Source organism: Peromyscus maniculatus, chromosome 22, assembly GCF_049852395.1.
Source record: "Peromyscus maniculatus bairdii isolate BWxNUB_F1_BW_parent chromosome 22, HU_Pman_BW_mat_3.1, whole genome shotgun sequence".
Taxonomy (NCBI): Eukaryota; Metazoa; Chordata; class Mammalia; order Rodentia; family Cricetidae; genus Peromyscus; species Peromyscus maniculatus.
This window is the reverse complement of record NC_134873.1, coordinates 54,631,083-54,651,498: the sequence shown is the minus strand read 5'-3', so window position 1 is coordinate 54,651,498 and position 20,416 is coordinate 54,631,083. Positions and strand designations below refer to the sequence as shown.

The window sequence follows — 20,416 nt, the reverse complement described above, 5'->3', positions numbered from 1 at the left end:
TTGCTTTCTCAACCTTACCTTCCCCAAAGTGACCTGTCTTGTAAGGTACACAAGACTGGTCTCCAAGAAAGGCCACACTCAAAACTCTTTCTTTTGTTTTTGTGTCCTGTATACAATGTCTGGGACTTCAGTCCATATAGACTAAGCCTTTCCTTCAGGGTCCTGTGACTGTCAATGAAGTCCGTTTGGATGTTTCAGCCTGCCTCCAGCCTTGCGGTAGGAAATTGGAGCTGAGGCCAAAGCAGTGGTGGATCAGAGCTTTTAGGAGGCATGGGACTTGTCTTCATCACTGTTCTGTGCTGTGAAGAGACACCATGACCATGGCAATTCTTAAAAAAGAAAGCATTTAATTGGGGGCTTGCTTACAGTTTCAGAGGGTGAGTCCATGGTCATCATGACAGGAAGCAGGCAGGCGTGGTTCTGAGAGTTTTACAACCTGATCCACAGGCAGCAGTCAGAGGGGGAGGGGGAGGGGAAGGGGGAGGGAGAGGGGCAAGAGGAGGGAGAGGGAGGGGGGAGAGGGAGAGAGGGAGAGGGAGAGAGGGAGAGAGAGGGGGAGAGAGGGAGAGGGAGAGGGGGAAGGAGAGAGAGACTAGGCCTGGCATGGGATTTTGAAACCTCAAAGCCCACCCCACTGACACACCTCCTCCAGGAAGGCGACACCTACTAATCTTAATCTTTCCCAAATAGTTCACTCCCTGGTGACTAAGCATTCAAATATATGAGCCATGGGGGCCATTCTCATTGAAATCATCACAAACTTGCAGGAAGAGAATCAGAAAGGCAGTTTCAGCACCCTGCCTGCATAGCACCCTCTTCTAGTCCCACTAGAACAGAGTCTCATTCTGTTATGTGCTGTGGAATAGTCATTTGAGATGTGTTGCATTTGTTTATGCTGTGGAATATTTGTTTAACGATGCAAAGATGTGTTGCATTCTTTCATGTTGCATTTGTTTAACTCTCTAAAGCTGTGTCATTTTGCCTGCCTAAAATAGCTATTGGTCTAGTAAAGAGCTGAATGGCCAATAGCTAGGCAGGAGAGAGAAATAGGTGGGGCTGGAGGGCAGAGGATAAATAGGAGGAGAAATCTAGGGAACAGAGGCAAGAGTGAGAAAAGGAGGAGAGGAGAACACCAGGGACCAGCCACCCAGCCACCCAGCCACCCAGCCACCCAGCCACCCAGCCACCCAGCCACCCAGCCACCCAGCCACCCAGCCACCCAGCCACCCAGCTAAGGAAACACATGATATGCAGCAGGGTCCCCGTGGCAACAGCATGGGTTGATTAAAGTTACTCAAAGGCATCATCCTCTCAAAGTCTGGGTCCCTGCTTTGTCTGGTGGCCAGGACTAGTTTGGGGTAGCATCCTTCCTTCATCCTGTACTGTGGACACCTGCGGTGGTGGCACCCTACACAGGGTGCCCAGGATCTAGATCTCCTCCAGCCCTGCCCCTGGCTGCTTGCTTTGGATGGACTGAGAGACACCAGGTTAGGCTGTAGGCACATGGGACTTGTAGAAATCATATATATATATATATATATATATATATATGGCTGGGGATTCATAAGTAAGATAAGTCCCCATGTATTTATTTGGGAGCTGGGTGGCAGGCCCCTAACGAATAAAACAAAACAAAACAAGACTATATTTATGGGAGGTAGGAATTCTTTTTATGATCTAGGATATTAATCTGTGCTTTTGGCAAACCACTGTTACACACACACACACACACACACACACACACACACACACACACACACACAGACACACACAGTTTTTTTAATTACCCATGAAAATTATTGTGTATGTGCTGGTGAGAACGATGTTGCATTTCCTGAGAGCTTATTCACTTACCTATTCACCCACTAATTTACTCATTTAACATGTGCTCCTTGGCCAGGCCTGGTGACAGAAGCCTATAATCCCAGAATTTGGGAGGTAGAGGCAGAAGGAGCACCACAAATTCAAGGCCAGCTTGCTTGGTCTACTTAGCGAGTTCTGGGCCATTCATCCGGGCTCTAGGGCAAGACCATGACTCAAAACAAAACAACCCAAAGTAACTGTTCCTTGAGTATCTCTCAGGTACCAGGTGGAACATTGTTTAATGATGCAAAGATGTGTTGCATTCTTTCAGTATCTCAGACAGAGTCAGGCACTGGGGACATATGAGCTGATGACATAAGTGTGTATATTCTCATGTGGATCTGTGCAAGCATGGTACCCAGCACTAGAAGATTCTCAATACATGTGAAAGGAAAGATCCATGTGGGCATTGATATCTACAACCACCAGTGATACAGGACTGGAGGAGGAGGAGATGACAAGGGTTGATGTTGGGAACCGTGGAGGGAATGCAGTTGGCAGCCATCAGATCCAAGCTGGGCTTTGCAGACAGGCAGGCAGTCACTGGTGAAGAAAGAAAAGAGGCAATGGAGGTGGGGGAAGGGCAAGGTCAAAGGGGGAACCTTGCCTGTGCTGGGGGTGCTGAGACAGCATAGAGAAAGGGGGAGCACATCTGGGCAAGAAGGCACTGTAGAGTCCTGGGAACTACTCAGGACCTGGAGGGAGGGACTTAGCCAGTCATTTCCGCTTCCCAAGGAGGACCTAGACCATAAATAGAAGAAACACACTTCCTTCAAGTTGGAATAGAAACTCGTCCAGTGCTGAGAGCATCCTGGAGCATCCTAGTAGATTGGAATCGTGAATTGGAGGTTGGAAAGCTGCTCTGCTGTGCCAGAGCTGTGAATCCTAGGAAGGTGATTTCTACAAGCCCCACGTGCCTACAGCCTAACCTGGTGTCTCTCAGTTCATCCAAAGCAAGCAGCCAGGGGCAGGGCTGGAGGAGATCTAGATCCTGGGCACCCTGTGTAGGGTGCCACCACCGCAGGTGTCCACAGTACAGGATGAAGGAAGGATGCTACCCCAAACTAGTCCTGGCCACCAGACAAAGCAGGGACCCAGACTTTGAGAGGATGATGCCTTTGAGTAGCTTTAATCAACCCATGCTGTTGCCACGGGGCCCCTGCTCCACATCATGTGTTTCCTACTTAGCAAGAACAAACTCCCTGCCGAAAACAAATGTTCAGTTTACCAAACAGGGAAGGCAAACAGTAGATAACAAGAAAACAAAACTGAAACAAGCATGATCTGAGCCATACTGGTATTCTTATGTTTTGTCTTCCAAAGGAAGCATCCCCGCATGCGAATCATTTTGTATATTTTGACTGATTGCTGGCAAGATAGAGAGACATAAATATTTCTGGAAATGGACATGGTGTAAACATGTCATTAGGCAGGCTGCAGCTCTGTATGTGTGTGTGAGACAGCAAGTGTGGTTTGAAGAGATGTTTATGGGGCCTTCAGTCAACAAACGCATCTCTCCGTTCTCTGATCAGTCTTTCAAGATTAGAGCTTCAGGCCTAGGGATGAGAGTCAGGAAAGGCTTGGGGGGGGGGGCTGGAAGAACATTCCAGATTTTCAGCATTAATTAAGTTAGAAATTTGCTGTCTGCATACTTGCCCCCACCCCTCTGATCATCTTTCTTAATTTTTAAATGCAGGAGGCACATTTAGCCGTCTCCCACAAAGCTGTTGCGACTTTAGGAATTCCAGCTGTTGCCCAGCTCATCTTAATGACAGTGTTGAACAACCTGGCTGTGTGTGTGTGTGTGGGGGGGGGGGTCTCTGACCTCAGACTCCACCAGAGCCCAGGCTCATAAAATACATGTAAATGGGCCACTGTGACATTTTTTTCCCTTTCCTTTAAAAAAAAAAGTCAGATCTTGTCCCACGGAGGCCAGACTCCAGCCTAGGAGGATTGCACGTAAAGACGTTAGCAGCTGAGTTGAGATGGAGTGTTTTCACGTCTGGGATATATTGCTTTGTCTAACAAGGAGTCCCAGCAGGCTTCCAATTGTGGTGTCTCCAGACCCTCCCAGCTGCACAGGCTGATTGACAGACTGTGGGCAGATGCGGTGCCAAACTCCAATAAAGAGAGGGCCTTGGGAAAATCTAAGGCAATTATTGATGGGCAGCAATCCACTAATCAGACAATTTCAAAATTAATCCCATATTCCCTTACTGTATTAGCTTTCTTTCTTGTTTGTATTTATATAGCAAATTCATGACTTCAGTGAAAATTCTTCCCTCCAGCCCAATTATGTCTCTCCGAGGGCATTAAATTAAAAAACACGAGATATTGAAAGTGGCTTGCAATTAGTTCCTTTAGTTAAAGGTTCTGTACCTACTTAGCAACAGTGGGGTTTGTAACAGGATGTGTAATAATAGAAGTAAACACTCCTATTTTCTCCTCTCCTTGACAGGGCAAGGGGCTGGTGAGGGTAACATGCTGGCATTACTGAGGGCCAGAGATAATGGGTTAAATAATTGTGATTTGATTTTGGAGCTGATTATATTTGCATAAAATCCTGCTCAAATGCCTTGATAGGCTCCAATCCTTTCCAGATACTCTGCCTTCCTTCTGGCCGTGGTCCATCCGGGTGGCCTCCTTGGACTTTCCAGTGCTTCATTAAGGGTGTGGTATTTTTACAATCAGAACACACATAGCAAGCCCCAGCCAGTTTCTATTACAAGGTTTCCTATGCAGGGTCAGGTCCAAGTTGTGACAGGAGCTCTTTAAATACACAGTGAAATTTCACAGAGTTTTTTTTTTCCAGTTGCTTCTTATAGAAGTCAGTCTCTCTACTAACTACATCCACTCCTGTACCACCTTTTCCTACCCCTTTTTTTTGTATTTGTTAGGTTTTGGGGGGGAGCACAAGACAGGTGGCATCCTCCTTTTGATACTGAAAAAGGTCCCTTGCACAGAACCCTTCCAGAATCTGTCACTCTCCCATCTAAAGTGAGGAAAGCCAAGGACGGGTGCAGCCTGGGAACAGCCAGGGCCTTGCACTAGCACGGAGATTGCAGCTGAGCTTTGCTTTTCCTTCCAGCTTGGCTGCGCTGCCCTGGTATATTGCAGCCCGCCCCCGTCCTGTGCGAGCTTGGCAGCGCCTCCCTGGTATATTGCAGCCCGCCCCCGTCCTGTGCGAGCTTGGCAGCGCCGCCCTGGTATATTGCAGCCCGCCCCCGTCCTGTGCTTTGGCAGGAGGGACTGGGGCAGCTCTGGTCCGACTTTGAATTCAACAGCTTCAAGTACCATTGGATGCTCTTCCCCCTCTGATGCCAGCCCTGGCTACTGGCTTGAAATTACTGAGCACTCATGGCAGAAATCCTCCCTGTAGCCAGACTTGCCTTGTGGGCCTCCAGCTCACAAATAACGACATGAAGACTTACAGCTTTTTTTTTTTTTTCACTCTTATGAAGGCTTGTCCTATTAGCTCTTAGTACTTAAATTAACCCATATTTTTATTAATCTACATTCTACCGCGTGGCTTTTCCCTTTCTGTGTGTCCAGAGCTTTCCATGTCTCAATGGCGCCTGTCTTTTACCTAGATTCACCTCAAGTTTCCCCTCCCTGCCCAGAAGCCCCGCCTATCTCTCTTGCCTAGCTATTGGCCATTTAGCTTTTTATTAAGCCAATCAGAAGGTGCCTTAGGCAGAGACACATCTTATATTCTGTGACACCTCCCTCCCATGCCTGGAGTGACATTGGTAATCAACCATGAAACTCCTTTCTAGAAACAGTCTCAGCAACTTGGAACCCCGGGTCTAGATGATTGCAGTATCTGGAGCACCAATCAGCTGGGTCAAGGAAAAGGAGGAGATGTAAAGATGTTGAGGATAGTGAAGAGGACTTTCCATCACAGATGTTGGGATGGAGAGTGGGAGGAAGGGAAGAATAAGAGAATGAAAGGATAGAGTGAAGAATATCCTGACTGCATGGGGAACCAGCACTCAAAGGGGGTTATGAAGGCAATATTGGGAGGAGACTCTTACGCCCCAGATCTCTCTACCAACACTCAGAGTAGCATATACCCTGGCCAGGACCAAGTCCCTTATCCAAATGCAGATGCTAGGCTCAACTGTCTGTGCCTTTGGTCCAGTCTCAAAGACCCTGGCCCTGAGGCTTGCTGGTCACTTGCAGAGCTTTCCTGATGCCATTGTCTGTGGGTCTCACGGTGGTCATTTTTAGATGCCTGGTCTATCTCTGGAGTCCTGTGTTAGCGCTCTGTTGCTGTCATAGAGGGATCAGCTTAAGAGGAGGTTTAGCGTGACTGAATAGTTTTAGAAGTTTCAGTACCTGATTCACTAGGCCTGGAAGTGCATGGAGGTGGTAAGCTGCTTCCCTCCGACGGTAAAAGAGAGACGGGGAAGAGGCCAGGAACAAACTGTACTCTTTAAGAACACACTCTCAATTACCCACTTTTTCCAACCATGCCTCCCCTCTTAGCATCACCACCACCACCACCACCACCACCACCACCACCACCACCATGTAGCCCATGAAGCCATCCAGATCAATGGGTGAATCCGTTCGTGAGATGAGAGTCTTCATGATCCCGTCACCTCTCAGAAGCCTGCCTCTGAAGATGGCTCCACTGGTGCCCAAGGCTGCATGGCTAAGAGTGTTTAGTCCAAACCACCACACCCTCCCGCACACATCATTGGAGACCTATTTCCCTGGTCACTACTGCGAGCTCCCAGACCGGCTGGGTGTCGATGCCACGTTCCACTGTGACATTTGGCTTCCTCCCAGGAGCTTCTGTGTCACGGCTGACGCACCCACTTCCGGGCTCTACCCCTATTCTCCTGTCCTCGTGACCAAGCAAAGAGATGGATCACCTGGAAGGTGAGGAGGACGTGAAGCCATGCCTTTGCGTTGGTGCTAACCTGAAGAGCAGACATGACCAAGTTCCTCAGAGGAAACCGCAACCTTTTTCTCCCCTACAAAGTACCTCATGAAGGCCACATATACGGCTTAGCAGGAGAAGGCACTTGGTGCCAAGCAATGTGAGTTCAGTTCCTGGAATCCACGTGATAGAAGGAGAGAACAGACTCCTACAAGCTGTCCTCCGACCTCCACATGTGCGCTCTCTCTCTCTCTCTCTCTCTCTCTCTCTCTCTCTCTCTCTCTCTCTCTCTCTCTTTCTCCCTCCCTCTCTCTCTCTCACACACACACACAAACAGATAGATAGATGATAGATAGATAGATAGATAGATAGATAGATAGATAGATAGATAGATAGATAGATAGACAGGCAGATAAACAGATAGATAGATACATGTATGTTTAAAGTACCTTACAAGAGTTACAAAATGACTAGGCTGGAGCTGAGGGTGTCATTTAGGGGTACAGCACATACGCCGCCCACATACCAGATGACTAGGACAGTTCAGCACTTCAAGACCCGTGTCCCGTGAGAACTACTAAGAGAACTCACTGAGAAGGGGCCGAGGTTGCACGTTAAGACGAAACAGAAGCCGCCTCAAGGAGAGTGAGCAAGAGTGTTTCTGAACAGCCCTCCAAGTGGGATGAGACCAGTGAGCCGAAGGTCTGATTTATCGAAGGATATGGTTCCTAAAAGCCAGGAATTTCTAAAGACAGGCTTTTGCCAGCCGGTGGTGACAACATTGTCCCCCTGGGGTTCAGGCAGAGGATGCCACTTCGGAGTCTGGGGTGCACAGGACAGCATTGGTGACTTTAAGGCCACTCTCAGCCTTAGCAAGAAACAATTTGGTGCTACCGAAAAAGCAAAAAAAATACAAAGTCACTATTTCTGTAAATGAGATCACCTTCTATCCAGATAATGGGGCTGGGGTGGGGGAGGGGGGCCGGTGTCTGGATTTTAATCCTTCTCCATCACCTCCCAGTTAGAAGTTTTAGTATGAACTCCTCCATGCATGCCACTGGCCCATTCCTCACACAGCGACCTCCACGCCCCCTGGCTGCTCACAGTCACTGCCTCTCAGGCCCACGAGCAAGTGTTTTGTTTGTTTGTTTCAGCTTTTCATGCAGACACCTTGTACCTTTGCGCTCTTCCTCAGGAAGTCTGGGCGACTTGTCACTGCCCACACGCTGGCCCTTCCTCCTCCCCCTGCTGCCTGTGGCCTGGTGACTCTTCAGCCACTGCTGCTTCTCCGTCCTTGGGACCCCAGGCAGCCCATGATCTCATGGCTCCTTCACACAAGCTCTCCCTTGGCTTCCTCCTTTCTCTCAGCCCGCGTCCCAACACCCAGATCAGAGAACTCTCGTCACTCTTCCAGCTTCTTTACATCTGGCTTTAATTTAATTTAATTTTATTTTTTTGACCCAACAGGTTGGGTGCCCCTAGAATCTCATTCCTTCACCTTTATGTGTGAAAGGTGCAGACCTTCAGGAGAAGCCGTCTAAGTAGAGCAGACGTACAGGTCAAAGGGAAGACACAGACATAAACAAACAGGGACTTCCTGTCCCCTGTGTTTGCCGTGGTTAATGTCAAGGTCAGCAGCGGCAGGTGAACTCTGGGGGAAGCGAAAACCGGAAGACCCATTTCTCAGAATCTCTGTGTGTGAAACTGTGTCTCTGACCTGGGGGACACGTCTCTGGAGGCCCACAGAGTCAGGAACGCCGTGCATGTGGAGGACGCTAAGGGCTCGGGACTCTGGAAATGGCTCCTGGTTATGATGATGTGAAACTCCACTGGTCAGCTGGTGTCTGGTTGGAGGGGAAGCAAAAGGTACCAGAGTTTGAAGGCCAGAGCATCAGTGCAATCTCGTCCTCTTAGCTGAGGGATCCTGGCTGCGGGGTTTCACGTCTCAAAATTTGCTTCCACATCTGCAGGCTCGTGGCAGCAAAGGATGGCTTCATGGCTGTCTCAGGGACCAAATGAGAAGGTGATTTGCAAATTGTAAAGTATTAGCAAAAGTTTTATAATGCACAGGCTTTGCCTTAAATTTTTTTTTTTTTTTTTTTTTTTTAGTTCTGGTCTCAGACAACAAGCCGGTGAGGGGGTCTTGTGTCAATGCTCACATGGGTGCAGCAGGGGTGAAGGCTGGGTGTGGGTCACGGGGAGGACTACATTCTTTTTGAAATTGAGATACACTCCACGTAGTATAAAACTCACTGCTTTAGGGCCTATATTTCAGCAGCTTTGAGTCTAATTACTTCTATGGACAAACTCACCACTAATTCCAGAACAGTTTTATCAACCCAAGTAGAAACTCCATGTCTGGGGCTAGGCCTGTAGCTTGGCTGATAGAGTGGTTTTCCTTAGCATGCCCAAAGTCTGGGTTTAATCCCTAGCACCACATAAGATGGGCATGGTAGTGCATGCCTTCGATATCAGCATGAGAGATGGAGGGGAAAGGATCTGGAGTTCAAGGCCATCCTCAGCTACATAGTCTAGACTGATCTTAGACCCTGTCTCAGAAGAAGAAAGATCAAAAAGAAACCTCATACCCATTGGTGTGATCCAGAATTGTAGGGAAAGAGGATAGCAACCATGACTCCATTTTCCTTCTCTATGGATTTGTCTCTGTTAGACATTTCATATAAATGGAGCCACAAACTATGGTACGTGTTTTCCCAGTCTACGGCGTTTTTTTGCTAGGCCAGTCAGAACAGGCTAAAACCACACCCAGAGGAATCGCTGGATGTAGAGTGCTGTGAGGGTTAACTGTTTGCTTTTTGAGACAGGAACTTGCTATACATCCAGGCTGATCTTGACCTCACAGTCCCCCCGCCTTGTCCTCGCAGAGGCAGGATCAAGGGTGTGCAGCACCATGCCCTGTTCCACGTTTCTTTGTGAGGAAATTGGGAGACCTTTCCACAGGAGCTGTACCACAAGCATACCCACCAGCAATGCCTGAGGTGTCTCAATGGCTGGGCCAAGACTGTTATTGTCCAGTTTCCTTTATTATCGTTGGCCTATCTGATTTGGATTTTCATTTCCCAAATGAGGTAATCAAATATTTCCTCCCTCCCTCCCTCCCTCCCTCCCTCCCTTCCTTCCTTTCTTAAATAAGCTCTCACCATGTAGCCCAGGCTGGCCTTGAATAATCCTGATCCTCCAGTCAACCTCCTGAGTGCTAGGATTATAGGTGTGTGCTACTACAGACAATTCAAACCCAACATGTTCTTTTTATGTAACATTCTGGGGAACAAACCCAGGGTCTTGAACATTTAATCTTTTTTTTTTTTTTTGAACATTTAATCTTAACAGAACTAAGCCATTTAGGGAAAATCTTCAAAGCAGCCCAAAGGCCTCTATAGAAACAGAAGGCTTGAGGTTTTTTTTGGTTAGTCCTCACTCTGCTCAAAGTAGCCAATGCCAAATATGCTTCTGTGTTCCAAAGACAGTGAGTGCTACAGACTTGGGGAGGGGTGGGTGGGTGGGTAGTGCCACTGTCCCATCTGACAGCTGTGCAAGCGGAAGCTTAGAGATGCCAAACAGCCCGCCCAAGGGCGTGACAGCGAGTGACAAGGTGACTTCGAGTCATGTCCTAATCCAGGCTCTTATGTACGATGCCGCAGTGACCCTCTCAGAGAAACAAGTCGTACAAAATTCAGCACATGGGGCCGGCAAGGCGGCTCAGCAGGGAAAGGTGCTTGTCCCCAAGTCTCATGACCTGAATTTAATCCCCAGAACTCACATGGTGGAAGACGAGAACCAATCCCTTTCCCATATAATTAAATAAAATGTAATAACTTTTTTAGAATTCAGCAAATACTTCCCAGGTAGCCCCTGCATGCCTAAACCTGTGCCTTCGGTGAAACTGCTTCCTGAGGCCGCTCAGAGGCCGGAGAGTTCTGTGTTTGCTGGTGATTTTTGTAGAGTGAAGAAATGAGTTTTATAATTTTTATTTGATTTAGCCCTCAAGTTGTTAACACCTCCAGTATGGGGGAGCAGGGAGGCTCGTCTATAAATATCAACTCCCAAAGTCAAAATGACGCTTTCATCTCCAAGGGCTTAATTAAGCCGTTGACTGGGGAAGGATCGGCACCTCCTCGTTGGTAACAAAAGCCATGTCTGTGGGTGGGAAGGGCTGTCCAGCCACTACTCCTGCAATTTGTAACCTTTGGGAGGACAGAACTAGGCATCCTGGGTGGTATGGGGATAAATCTACCCCAGAGCAGCCTCCCTGCAGGCACTCCGGGAGGCACCCGACCTCTCTGTACTGGACAGAATTCAGAGCAACAGCAGACACATTTGCTGACAGTGCCACTTACAGAGGTAAACTGAGTCTGGCAGCCATGGAGTGTCTGTCTGGGGTCAGGGGACTCTGGTAAGAGAGGGCCACAAGCCGCCTTCCCAGAGGAGAGATGGAAAAGTCAGTCCCTTGCTGTTGGGATGCTGTTGGGATGCTGTTGGGATGTGTCAACCCGTCACTGGGGGCGGTTTGGAGGAACTGACCCCGATCACAGGGAACGGGCTTGTTCTATAGAGAACTCGGAACCGGTGCTGAGAGTGAGTCAAGTACCCAGCAGTTTAAGCCGGGACGTAGAACCTCACTGTAGAACTCAGTGGGGCAAATGGATTTGAGGGGTGAGGGGAGCAGAAAGGATCACAAGCCTGGAGAAGAGGCTGCCTCGGCAGAGCCGGAGAGCGCTGTGGGAGAGGAAAAGAGAGAGGCATTAAGTCTGAGAGCAGAAAAGGAATGAGTGATGCGGGCCGAGAGACAAGGGAGGTGAAGTAGCCACTGCACAAAGTGGGGTGTCCTCTGAGGGGATGACATCGCCGGAGCTGTGGCCAAGCTGTTCAAGGCTCAAAAGTGATGATACCATCCTGCAGTCACCAGCACCAGCAACTGCCTTTGAATCCAATATAGGGCCGCCAGCTTTCTCGGAAAGCAAAATACAGACGTCTGGTGCACGTCCATGCTTCCGAGTCAGCCTCAGGAGAGGCCAGAGCTCCGTTGCCCAAGGAAGATGAGGACGTTGGAATCTGCTCTAGGGGTGACCCAGAGTGCCAGGGGCTCATCACTACTACACAGATACACACTGAGCATCTACCTGCCTTCAGGAGCTCAGGGAGCAGGGGAGGGCTTATGCAGAGGGCACCTGTAGACAGACAGGGTTGAAGCGGGCCAACAAGACTGCATCCTGCAACATGTGCTGCAGAGAGAGTGGGAAAGAGAGAATCTGGGACCAAGGTCTGGAAGAGGGCGTTTTCACCGGCCCCCAAGTCATCCGAAGCACTGAGAACTAGTCCAGAGTCCTGGTTGATCCCAGCTCCCCACAAGAGCTCCGAGGAAGCTCCCCACAGCCTGCCTGCCCCAGACGCCGCATCTCAGAAGGAAACCAGCCACTTCCGATCTAAATGTTAATAAAAATGAAATCCCTGAGCAGTCACCGAAATTAGCGGGGGTATGATTGAAATGCCAAGGCAGGTCTTGTTATTTTTATGAAGCCGTGAATAATATAAGTATCCAATTGATAAAATGTTATTAAAGCTGACAGCCCTTAAGTGATCTAAGTGGTAAATATTGAAATGAGGTCTCTGCAACACTGTTTGCCTGGGGGGGCCTGCAGCCGTAATAAGCCTTGAACAATGATTCCACGGGCTCTGGGGGCCTGCAGAGCTTGGGGGGAGCAAACGCTCTCTCCCTCCTAAATAATTAAACCAGGATTCCAGGGATGGATCGCAGGTCCTTGTAGTGGTTTGTTAACGTCCAAGGGAGCTGCCTGCAGGCAAGGACTCTGTAGGGATGGCTTTCCCCCAACTGGGGGGCAGCAGGCAGCAGGGACTAGGCTGGCTCCCCTCCCGCGGACCCCAAGGAGCCTGTGTGGAGTGAGCTGCATATTTTAGTCTTTATTTATAATATAAACAGACTGGTGCACCCTGAGGGCAATGGATGGTTGATGAGCAATGGGGCTGCCACGTGGGTTTAAGATTTTATTAGCACTGTTTAGGAAAAACCACCAAGGAGAGCAATTTAGAAATTCGGTATCATCGTGATCATTGGATCCTTAAAGACGAGTGAAAGGCATCTTCCTATGCTCTCTCTCGGAACAAGCAGGCAAGGCTCTGTAGAGTCTCTCATTCCATTCTTAGCTCAGGGCCAGCTACGCTCAGGTCACCGGGGTCTTCTGCATGTGGGCAGAAAGGGAGACTAGAGAGTAGGGTACTTCTTCTGGGGTTAGAAGAAGCAAGCATGAAGCTGGTCTGTGAAGGGCAGGGGCATGGAGATGTAAGGTAGAATCACCGCAATGATGTATGGACAGTAGAGGTCGTGTAGTCCTAGTCACAGGTCTAGCTTCAGCTAGGCTGTGTCGTGCCCCTGCAGGGCCTGTTAGGAAGTGTGGATAGGGGACATAAGGTCTTCCGATCCTGAGAGCCCTGCTCTGGATGGTGACACTGCCCTCGGACACCAGGGCTGGGGGAAAACTGGCTTTGAGTTACCAACATTCATGCCGAGTTCCCAGGGTCTTTAAGTTGATGGGTGTCCTCACTTGAGCCAAGAAGCCAGTACTGAGAGACTAAGGAGGGTCTGAAGTCCTTCCGGTTCTTGGGTAGGAAGCTGAAATTATGATGATTCAAGAGTTATTTTCATGATGGTTTTCAGAATCTGTTTTACAAGTAAACTCAGGCCCAGAGAAGGCAAGCAGTGTGCCCAGGTGTGACAGCAACACCCCTGCCCCTCTATATCCCCCCCCACTCCTCCACCCCCCCACCCCTCAGCTCTGAAAACAAGTACTGCTGACTTTAGGCTGAGGAAAAAAAATTTTTTTTTTGAAAAACTCTCTTTCCCCTGGTCTTGAGTTGGACTGTTCTTTCCAACCAACTGCTGCTTTTGAAACCTCTTCTGGGTTCTCCTGAAGCTGAAGAGGGTCCTGTCAAGCTCACCTCTGGGCCATGCCGCTTTCTGCAGGGCCCTCTCGGAGGAGGCAGTGCACAGCTCAGGCTTTACTGGGAGCTGCGGCCTCCTGCCCAGTGCGGAGCAGCCTCTCCCAAATGGTCGCTCCTGCTCTCAAGTGTGGCGCCACCTTCCGGAAACGGTAATTGCTTTCCTGACCTCTGACCCTCGACACCAGACAATGAAAGTAACACTGATCAGCATAGGAAGACCTCCCTACATGACCCAGGTCTTTCGTACCTGTGTGATGATTTAGTTGTTGTGAACAAACTCCTAAGACAATTGGCGTAAGGGTGGAAGAATTTACTTTCGTTCACAGTTTCAGAGTGTTCATTCAGGTTACGCTAGCTTGACCTCGTGCTTGGGCAGAACATCATGATGGTTAGAGTCTTTACCTCATAAGATCAGAAGTTTGAGACAAAAGACAAGGTACAACCTTCAAGGACACACTGCCTGGGACCTCCTTCCTCCTTCCTAAGGTTTCATGACCTCCCAAAACAGGGCCACTAGCAGGAGACCAAGCATCCGACACATGAGCCTGTTGGGGAGATTTTATATTTACATTCATCAATTCACACCCAGGCTCACTACTGCCCCACGAGTGGGCAGGGTAGGGTTCTCCAGGTGGCGGTTAGAATTCTAAACGATGGCAGTTAGAATTCTAAGCGATGGCAGTTAGAGTTCCGGACAGAAACGGAATTCTAAAGCAATGGATGTGAACTTAGCTTTGTTTCCCAAACTGGTACCAAGCTATTCTTTCTCCCGTGACCCTCTAGTGGTTGTTACTGCTGAGGGTTAGAGTGGCCCAGGGAATGTGATGCTGAACACCAGACCTCACATAGCAGAATTCTGTCTGGAGGGGTGAGTGTTCTCTTGTATATATAACCTAGTGCCCCGGGCCTCACCTTAGAGGCCATTGTTTACCTCTGAAAAGGGAGATTATGGGGTATTTGAAAGGCATAAATGCAAGTTCTTTCGTGGGTAGGCAGTGGCTTTGGGGAAGACGGAGCAGTTGGCAAGTGCATTTGAACAACAGTGAAAACTTCCAGCTCCAGGTATCTCACTCACGTGTCTTGGTGCCTCTTTAGGCCTCTGTAAACAGCAAATTGACTGAGCGTTGGTCTTGTTTTCATAGCCATCCTGCACACTGGGAGTATTGGATGAAGCAGACTTTTTATTTAGTTCCTGACAGGTAATTAAATTTTGCCTCTACATTGGTTTGCGATCCAGCCAAGAAGCCAGGAGTAGAATTCTGAATGGCCCTGGCTATTTTCTGGAATATTACAACTTAATTTTGCTTCTCAAGTTGCAAGCAGGGGTTTCAATACCGTGGAAAGCTTGACTCACGCTTGGGGCTCCAGGTTGGAGAGTTCATTTTTTCCAACAGGGGTTGTTTCTCTTTCTCAAACATGTAAAAGCCCCATTTCTACATTCTTTCCAGAGTGACAAACTGTGGGAAAAACGAAAAGTTACAGAGTTAAGAAAAACAGCACCTGGCGAGAAAAGGAATCGGATGCCTTCCACAAGACCTGTTTCTTTAGGAATTAGGATTTACTCGACGACAGAAAGTTCTGGAATCTGTGTTCACTGCAAATGGAAATAAGCGTTATCAGGCATCTGGGAGTTTCTGTAAAGATCTTGTGGGATTGGGTGTACAGGTAGGGTCTACTGGCCTGATGGGTGACCTAGGTCATGATGGTGTATTTCCCTGTGCACCTGGACCACCACCTGACCCCCAGCATGGTGGCAGCAGCTCGCTGGCCCTATTCCTTCCTGGTGTTGGGTCTAATCATACCCCTCACCCTAAGAAGACATGAAAGAAATTCTAGGGCCTGTGAGATGGCGCAGTGGGTGAATGCACCTGCTGCCAAGCCTGACGACCTGAGTTCAAGCCCCAGGACCCACATGGTGGAAGGGGACCCCTGCAAGCTGTCCTCTGCTCACATGCATGCATCACATATGCACCCCTCCCATGCACACACACAAAACAAAAGGTAAACTTTTTTAAAAGAAAAGTAACCAGAGATTCTTGCCTATAGGCGCAGGCTTCCTTGAATGGTCATTTCCTGAGTTCTGTCAGAGCAAGGTCTAAGACATCTTTAGAATCCTCTTGGCCCAATGGCCTGCATTTCCACAGGGATGTCCAGGTTTACCCTGTCAGCACTCAGTGACTACTTTCAATATGAGGAGATGTATCTCCTTAGTATTTGAAAATTTCTAGTACCTCCTCCCTCTGAGTCTGCCTTCCTTCCTTCCTTCCTTCCTTCCTTCCTTCCTTCCTTCCTTCCTTCCTTCCTTCCTTCCTTCCTCCCTCCCTCCCTCCCTTCCTTCCTTCTTTCCTTCCTTTCTTTCTTCTTTTCTTCTTAGTAACGTGGAGAATCTATTGAATGTGTTTGCATTAGCCAACCTATTCTCCAGGCCTCTTAAACTGCATATATAATTTATTTTTCTTTACATGCTGACTTATCATTTAAGACAGGGTCATACATTATGTAGCCCTAGGTGGCCTAGGACTCACTATATAGACCAGGCTGGCCTCAAACTAACAGATTTCTGCCTGCCTCTGCCTCCCAAGTTCTGGGATTAAAGGCGTGTGCCACCATACCTGGTTACATGCTGAATTTTGAGAACATGTTTTGCATCCATGCTGTAATTGACCATTTTTCTCTTTAACTTTACCCATCCCATGTAGAATTGATTTTATTCAATTTAACAATTTCGTGAGCCAGAGGCTTTGGGTTTTCTTCATTTTTTTTTCTCTCTGTCTCATCCTAGTTTATCTTCCTGTTACATAATTTTTAAACATTAATTTTCTTTTACCTCTTGACCTAAATGTATTTATTCCAAATTGCTTTGAATTCTCAATTGTTTTTTATTTCATTTGAAGTAAATTCCTTTCCTCATGGGCTTTTTAGGAAGTTTCTGAGGGTTAGTTTTTCCCCTTGTTTTGGAATTTTTGGTGGCAAGCTTATTTTGAATGCGATTTCTCTCCTCCACCCACTTCCTCCCTCCCTCCCTCCCTCCCTCCCTCCCTCCCTCCTTCTCTGTCTCCCTCCCTCCCTGTCTCCCTGTCTGTCTCTCTCCTTCCCTCCTTCCCTCCCTCCCTCCCTCCCTCCCTCCCTCCCTCCCTCCCTCCCTCTCCGACCTTGTATTTACCTCCACTGAGCGGTTTTGCAGGGGTCCTGTGCCCTGTCCTAAGTGTCTCCTTAAGCCTAGTATTTATGGCTTGGGTCTCCTACCCTGATGCTATGGGAGCTGGGCCTGGGTCCTGACTTCAGCAAACATTATTTCCCCGACCTCTCCAGGCAAAGTAGAACCTGCAGTAATACTCTTGAGTGCGATTTTTTTTCTGCCTCCCTCTTGAGTAGGGAAGCCCTCAAGCAGCCCCTGATGTTCTAAACCATGGTTCTTGATGCAGTTTTGCCTCTGTGGACCACATTCTGGGCCTACTGACCTGCAGGAGCTCATTAATCTGTTGTCTGTTTGCTAGCATGTCGTTCTATGTAGTGTGTATTCTCGGTGGTATTTATCTGGGTTTGAGCTATTGGGCTCTGTCTTTGTATTCTTGCTCATATTTTAGCTAAAGTCATTGTCTTTTGCAGCACAGAGACCTCCAGGTATGATCAAATAGCAGCATATTGGTGGTACGTTCTGGATAACAGCTTCCGATCTTTGCACAAAGATACAGGAGAAGGAGTTCTCATGTCCCCGCCTCTTCAGTGAGTTCTGAGGCACGGTGATTGCCCAGGGTTGCTGGAAAATGTCAGCAAGTACTTGGTTTGAAGGACAGGAGAGAAAAGGCACGTGGCTGAAACAGAAGCAGAATTCTGGAAACTTCATTGTTGGAAGGAACATCAAAAGTCTTCAGATCTTACCTTTTGCTCCCTGTCCCATGATTCTATTCACAACATGACAAGGGCTTGTCCACACTTGGAAAGGCTCTCCAGGGGAAGGGCCTCCACCTGCAGACTTCTACGTCTCTGAGTCCTCTCCTTCTCTTACTCACCTGAAGGATGTCTCCCCGTGGTCCTCTCAGGGTGCCATATGGGAAAGCTCAAGCATCCACCTGGCACATGTAAATGTTCAACACTTGCTCTCCACAATTATTCCCGAACACCATGAACCCACCCCAATTCCCTGCGCATAGCTCATCCCATGCTTTTCCCCAGAAGTCCTATCATCTGGCTGTCTGCTTCTGCTGCCTGGAGTTTTCTGGCAGCCTCTCGGAACGGGAATGGGACCCACGGCAGCCCCCACTTCCGCCCACCCGCCAGCGGCAGCCGAGGGGAGAGCTGCTAAGAGCAAGACCAGAGCTAACTCAGCCTTTCCTCTCAGAAGCCAGTGTGACTGGGGATTCAGGAAGCATCCACTTTAGAGCAGATCCAGCCTGCAGTTCCAGGCTGAGTGGGCCAGGACTGAGAGATGGCCTGGCGTTGCATTTGGTATGTGTGGACTGGCACCTCCTGAATCCTTAGGTTCTAACCTAGCCTTGGGGATGAGGTGCACTAGTTTGGGTGTATGGGAAACATTCCAAAGAGTCAGTCTGAACTTGGGCCTCGGTTATACAGGGCTATTCTTGGTTCAGTCTTCTGCTACCTAAAAGATACTGAGCTCCAGCTCATCAACCAAGCAGAAAAGCTTCCACGACAGTAGCAGCTAGTCTACTAACGTACTTCTAAAACATTGTATGTGTGTGTTGTGAGTGGGGGCACATGCATGCCACAGTGCTTGTGTGGAGGTCAGAAGGCAACTCTGGGGAGTTGGCTCTCTTCCTTCCATGGGTTCAGGGATTGAACCGGGGTAGTCAGCATTACATGGCAAATACTTTTATCCACTGGGCCATCTTGCCAGGTCTCCTGTAGGTCTCTTTAACTCACAGAGCTGTGATCAGAATTGCATTGGTTTGATCAGTATGCACCGGGCACATGTGCTGAAATGTCATGTGGACCCCATAAATATCTGTAGTTTTTACGCGTCAATTAAAAACAAAACCAACAGTTGGAAAGTTCTCAGATTTTGTTATTAGGATGTTTAAATCCCAGTTCATCTACCATATACCATTAACTTATGATGCCTACAATTTCTCTGATCCTTTTCCTTTCTGAGTCTTAATTCGTCTTGTGTAAAATGGATTTAATTGTGTGCATATGTGCATGTGCACATGTGTATGTGTGTGCGCTTGCTTCACTTTTTCAAGTCTACCCCAAAGGATAGATGATTTCACATTAGAAAAGTGTTAATATACTGTCAACATTTATCTAATATTCTTTTCCTTTAGTTATGCTCCAGTTTCTTCATTTTATTTTTCAGGAATGATGATGCTTCAATCACTGCTTCTTCAGAATCAAACAAGATCATTTGGAAATCACAAAGCAGTATACAATAATTTTCATCCTCATCATTAAGAGACATATACGACATGGTCTGGGCTACCTTTCCAGCCCAGGGGAGCCAGAGCCTAATGCCTGCCCACCTTCTTCAGAGGCCAGTAAGGGAACAGAGAGAACAGAGGTGGCTGCGGTTTTTCTCCAAGTGAACAGAGTTGGACATGAGGTCTTTCGTTCATGCCTTTATTCAAGTCTACCTACTAGGGACTTCCGAAATGTGTGAAGCAATGTTCTATGGGTCTGAGAAAATAAATACATCCCAGAAATCGGTGCATGTATGGGTGTTTACGACAGATAAGTCTGTTCTTCACTCAACCATGATCTAGAGAAAAGATATTCGACCCCCTCCATCTCTGTCTCTCTCACTCCCTTGACAGTTCACTGAGTAGCCCTGGCTACTCTCAAAACCATCATCCTCCTGCCTCAGGCTTCCAAGTGCTGGGATTACAGGTGTGTGATGTCCCTTTAAAGTTGGGATTTTTAGAAGAAAAGAAGAGACAATGGAAACAGGCGGGCAGGGGAGCCATTTTACAAGGCCTTCAATTCTGCATGCGTGGACAGCTTCTCACAGAATGATAGCAGGGCAGAGTCCAGGATCTCAAAGCTGGTCTGAGTGTATCAGGAGGCCTAAGGGGATGGCCGGAGATTTGAGGGCCAGCAGTGAACAGACCAAGGAGCCTTGCCAGGCAGGCTCTCGAGGTGGGAGCATTCCACATAGGGGTGCCAGGCTGATTCTTTACAGGCAGGAGCCAGTGACGGGTGCTGCCATTTCTTCAGGGCTGGAGGTGCCGGGGCTGCTGAGCACATTTGCAGATTTGCAAGCGAATGTGTGTGCTTTATAAACGGAGCGGACGCCTTATGTTTCTGATTGATGGGCCATCAGCTGCACAGTTGTTGGGCAGTGATTGACTTTCCAACCCAGCTGCTCCAGCTGTACCACAGATGCTCCTTGTCTGAAGTCAGAGGGCTGGTGCCGTAAGCCACGGAGAAGATCCCTAATTGGAGTGATCCCTGAGAAATCGGCCATTGTGATGGCTAACAGCCATTAATTTGAGGCTTTCCTTGGGGTGCTAAAGTACAAGCTCTCCCTCGGTAATTGCCATCCCCAACTGGATTGGTGCCATTTTGAAACTCACAATGATGCAGATGGGGCCAGGCTGAATCTTAACTCCTGCATGCTGTGCTGAGCCAAAACTCAATTTGTAAAATTGTATCTTATTTTAAAATTCAAAATTAACGCATGGTCTTAAAACACACGAAAAGGTGAAGGATGACGGTGAAAGTCAACCGCAT

At 48.3% G+C, this 20,416-nt stretch overlaps 2 long non-coding RNA genes across 2 annotated transcripts; one reads left to right on the top strand and one right to left on the bottom strand.

Annotated features, from left to right (window-relative positions):
• Nucleotides 1-12,762: 12,762 nt before the first annotated feature.
• Nucleotides 12,763-14,355, bottom strand: LOC121825005 (uncharacterized). Its single transcript, XR_006067025.2, has 3 exons — nt 13,977-14,355; nt 13,727-13,866; nt 12,763-13,400 (listed from the first exon to the last, which is right to left on the bottom strand). It is a non-coding gene; the product is annotated as an uncharacterized LOC121825005 (long non-coding RNA).
• A 3,692-nt stretch (nt 14,356-18,047) lies between these two features.
• LOC121825006 (uncharacterized) lies at nt 18,048-19,389 on the top strand. The gene is made up of 2 exons (XR_013047453.1): nt 18,048-18,178; nt 19,047-19,389. It is a non-coding gene; the product is annotated as an uncharacterized LOC121825006 (long non-coding RNA).
• The last annotated feature ends 1,027 nt before the right edge of the window (nt 19,390-20,416 follow it).